The sequence below is a fragment of the Elaeis guineensis genome, chromosome 4 (assembly GCF_000442705.2).
Source record: "Elaeis guineensis isolate ETL-2024a chromosome 4, EG11, whole genome shotgun sequence".
In the NCBI taxonomy this organism is placed as follows: Eukaryota; Viridiplantae; Streptophyta; class Magnoliopsida; order Arecales; family Arecaceae; genus Elaeis; species Elaeis guineensis.
This window is the reverse complement of record NC_025996.2, coordinates 36,611,810-36,616,717: the sequence shown is the minus strand read 5'-3', so window position 1 is coordinate 36,616,717 and position 4,908 is coordinate 36,611,810. Positions and strand designations below refer to the sequence as shown.

At 38.2% G+C, this 4,908-nt stretch overlaps 1 non-coding gene across 1 annotated transcript; it reads right to left on the bottom strand.

Annotated features, from left to right (window-relative positions):
• Positions 1 to 742: 742 nt before the first annotated feature.
• LOC140857668 (small nucleolar RNA R71) lies at positions 743 to 849 on the bottom strand. Its single transcript, XR_012141162.1, has one exon. It is a non-coding gene; the product is annotated as a small nucleolar RNA R71 (small nucleolar RNA).
• Between the last annotated feature and the right edge of the window lie 4,059 nt (positions 850 to 4,908).

Below are 4,908 nucleotides of genomic sequence, written 5' to 3'. Positions count from 1 at the left end.
TACCAAGTTTGAGTTGTTTGATTAGTTGGTGTCTAGGCAAGTCCCTGAGGGTGGTTTGTTAAATTGGTTCAGTTGCTGGCCTGGCCAACTCGTTTGGTGTCTAGAAAGGCAACGATGAGTGAACCTCCCACCTCTTATACTTACCTGGCTAACTAGTTGATCAATCTCCACTTGGAAGGCTTGAAGGGTCATCTTGGAACAAGTTAGGAGCTGTCTAGATTTAGGTTAACCCTAGGATAGATTGAGTTTAATTTATTGTTTCACTTGTTTGAAAAAAAAAAAAAATTGTATAAACATCGAAAACCGTACACCTCGTGTGTGGAGAAGAGTGTCGGGTCGTCTAGTTAGAATTGAGTCAATTCCTGTTGTTCCAATGGCTGAACCAATCCAACCCATGACCCTTAAGGATTTGTGTTATCCAGTTGACTCCATCCAACTATCTTGTATCAGGTTGCCACAACCCACAGCTAACAATTTTGAAATCAAACCTCAAATCATAAATATGCTTCCAAAATTCACAGGATTAGATGATGCTTATATATTTATTAGAGAATTTGAGGAGGTATGTGCAACCATGAAACTGCAATTAACAGAGGATGAGGTCAAACTTAGATTAATCAACTTTGCCCTTAAGGACAATGCTAAGAAGTGGCTTTATAGTCTGCCAAACTATTCTGTCACTACCTGGGAGGGCTTTGTGAGAACATTTTTAAAAAAGTATTTTCTCCATCATAAAACAGCTAGGATTAGGAATGAAATAAATCAATTTTACCAACTAGCTGGTGAATCATTTTGGAAGTACTTTTATCGTTTCAAGAATCTTTTGACCCAATGCCCACACCATGGAATAGAAACTTGGAGACTATGCCAGATCATCTATGAGGGGTTAGATTAAAACTCAAGAACCATGCTAGAGTCCATGTGCCAAGGCCAATTTATGGATAAAGAAACTACTGAAGCTTGGCAATTCTTAGAAGACCTAGCCGAGAAAAATTTACAGTGGAAAACAACTAGGGAACCTGATAAAGCTACACCTTCAAGAGGAGGAATGCATCAAATTCAACCAACCCTAGCATCAGAGGCCAAGATTGCAACCTTAACACGTAGATTGGAAGCCTTAGAATTACAGAGACCAGCCAATGTAAATCAAATATCTGCACCCATGTGTAAAGGGTGCAATGCACCAGACCATGTCTTAGAAGAATGTTCCTACTCGAATGAGTGTGCACAGGTGAATGCCACCTATCAAGGACCATTGAACAATGCTTATGCACCCACATATAACCCAGGTTGGAGGAATCACCCGAATTTCTCATGGTCCCAGAATCCTAATGTAGGCAATCCAAATTTCAATCAGCAAAATCTAAGGTCCAACCCAGTAATGAACAACCCACCAGGCTTCCATGATAATGACAAGAAAATTACCTCTTTAGAGAAAAGCCTAGAAGCCATGATGAAGACACATACCAGCTTTATGCAAACCACGGGTCAACTCATAAATAATAACACCCAAGCTATAGCCCGTCTGGAAATGCATGTAAGTCAGCTGGCTTCGACCATTAGTGAACGAGAACATGGTAGGTTACCTAGCCAACTTGAGCCAAATCCTAGGAACCAAAATGGTCCACGACCCCAACAAGGAAACCAAGTTAATGGTGTAAATGCCATTCATACCTTAAGATCAGGAAAACAAATAGACAATAACGTAGTTGCACTTGATGATATAGATGACTCATCTGCCGAGTCACCTTCTAAAACTACTACCTTTCAACCTCAAGCACCAGAAACTGAAAATTCACCTAGTCCAGTACTTAAAAGTCCTAGAGCTCCTTTTCCAAACAGACTGAAATCCAATAAATCTGAACATTTAGACAAAATTTTAGAGGTATTTAAACAAGTCCAAATTAATATTCCTCTTTTAGATATAATCCATCAGGTTCCAACTTATGCCAAATTTTTAAAAGATCTTTGCACTAGGAAAAGGACCACTAATGTACCAAAGAAAGCATTTTTGGCTGCAAGTGTCAGTTCATACCTATCTAGCCATGTGCCAATTAAATATAAGGACCCTGGAGCTCCAACAATTTCTTGTGTTATTGGAGAAACCAATATAAAAAAGACCTTGCTAGATCTAGGAGCTAGTGTGAATATCCTTCCATATTCGGTGTATGAACAACTAGGATTAGAAAAACTTCAACCTACTGGGATCACATTACAGTTAGCCGATAGATCTCTCAGGATCCCTAAGGGAATGGTCGAGGATGTTCTGATAAAGGTTGAAAATTTTATTTTTCCTGTAGATTTTATTATTTTAGAGACTGAGCCAGTTACGAATCCTAAAGGACATATACCTGTCATTTTAGGAAGACTATTCTTAGCTACGGCCAATGCTGAAATCAATTGTCGAAAAGGTCTAATGAAGTTATCCTTTGGGAATATGACCATTGAGCTTAATGTTTTTAACTTAGAACAGGAATCCTCTTCTCATGCTGATGTCAATGTAGTCCAAGATGGTATTTATGAATCCATTGACATTAGTGATGATGAAGTCGACCTAGAGTCTAACCCCTGGTTAATCCATGAGTCTGAGGATGTCAATAAAATACTTAAAAAAAATCAGATTAATCAAGAATCGACACTTCCTACTGAACCAATCATTGAGATGGTGAAATCATCACCTAAACCATCGATAGAGGAAGCACCCATTTTAGAACTGAAACCCCTCCCAGAACATCTCAAGTATGCATATCTAGGACCCAAAGAAACTTTGCCTGTAATTATTGCATCAGACCTAGATCCCAAGCAAGAGGAGGAGTTAGTGTCAGTTCTAAAAGCAAATCAAGAAGCAATAGGTTGGACCATAGTAGATATCAAAGGAATAAGCCCTTCTATAGTTCAACATAGAATATACTTAGAGGAAGAGGCTAAACCAACAAGAGAAGCCCAAAGAAGGCTTAATCCAGTTATGAAGGATGTAGTTAAAAAGGAGATTCTGAAACTCCTAGATAGTGGAATAATTTATCCTATTTCTGATAGCTCTTGGGTAAGCCCAGTTCAAGTAGTACCCAAGAAATCTGGGATAACAGTGGTCCAAAATGATGCAAACGAACTTATCCCAACTAGGACCCAAACGGGATGGAGGGTCTGTATAGACTATAGAAAGTTGAATGCTGCAACAAGGAAAGATCACTTTCCTTTGCCATTTATTGATCAAATGTTGGAAAGACTAGCCGGACAAGAGTTTTACTGTTTTCTTGATGGATTCTCCGGTTACAACCAGATCTCCATAGCCGCTGAAGATCAAGAAAAGACTACATTCACCTGTCCATTTGGTACTTTTGCCTATAGACGAATGCCCTTTGGACTATGTAATGCACCGGCAACCTTCCAGAGATGCATGATCAGCATGTTTTCAGATATGATAGAACGATTTTAGAAATTTTTATGGATGACTTTTCTGTTTTTGGCCTAACCTTCTCCGAGTGTCTGAATCACCTGCAATTAGTTCTAGAACGATGTAAGGAGAAGCACCTAGTTCTCAACTGGGAAAAATGTCAGTTTATGGTCAAACAGGGAATAGTTCTTGGCCATGTCATTTCTAAAAAGGGGATTGAAGTGGACAAGGCCAAAATAGATCTAATTGCAAGTCTTCCACCACCTAAATCTGTGAAAGAAATACGTTCATTTTTAGGTCATGCTGGATTCTATAGAAGGTTTATTGTCAACTTTAGCAAAGTAGCACGTCCACTGACTAATCTTTTGGCAAAGGATACCAAATTTGAATTTACTCATGAGTGCTTGGAATCCTTTGAATTTCTAAAAAATGCACTTGTATCAGCTCCAATCATTCATCCTCCTGTCTGGTCTGAACCATTTGAATTAATGTGTGATGCGTCCGATCATGTTGTGGGTGCAATCTTAGGTCAACGAATAAATAAGCTGCCTAGAGTGATATATTATGCAAGTAAAACTGTTGCCCAGCTATGCAACCCAAGAGGGGGGGGTGAATTGGGTTTCTTAAAAATTTTAGGCTTAATCAATTACTTATGATGAATGAGAACAAAGACTTTAAATCAAGATTAATTTTCTAAAGCAAGAATGCAAGGATATGATAAAGAAACAAAGAGAAACAATAAAGCACACCACAAACACAAGGATTTATAGTGGTTCGGTGCCAACCTTGCACCTACATCCACTTCCCAAGCTCCTACTTGGGAATTCTAATCCACTATACTTGTATTCAACCTGAATACAAACATCGAAAACTCCGACACTACTATCCCAAGCTAGTCCACTTATTTTTCGGGTACAAGTCAACCCAAAACACTCCGATTTCAGGTTCGGATCAACCTTCCCTTGTTTTGGAAATCCTCCAAAAACAAGAACAAATACTCACAAAGAGTAAAATAGCTTAGAGCACAAATTAATACAATAACAGCTCCTTAAATGAGCGAATATAACAATAAAAATACTTTACTCAAATGAAGAATCTCCTTTTTGGATTTTCTCAAGGTGGATGAACGCTTGAATGAATGCTTGAGAAGAAGATGATCTTTGATTGAAGACTTCTTGAAGGCTTTGAAAGATCTCTTGATCAAGGTTGAACAATAGGCGTGAGAAATCCTTTCTTTGAATGCTCTTGAATCTCTTTCACAATCTCTCATGTATATTGTGGATCACTTGTCTCTCTCGTGTAGATTTTGGATCCTCTTTTCCTTTTCTCTAGAGTATCTCGTTGATCACCTCTTGTATTTTGGATCCTCTCAATTGTATTTTTTTTGTGTCTCTCGATCCTCTTTTTATATATATTTGATCTGCAATTTTTTTTCACCATTTGAAACCTTTTATAGCAATAAAAAATAAGAGAAAACATATTAGACAGATAAAGAGCCGTTAGAGCATTTTTAG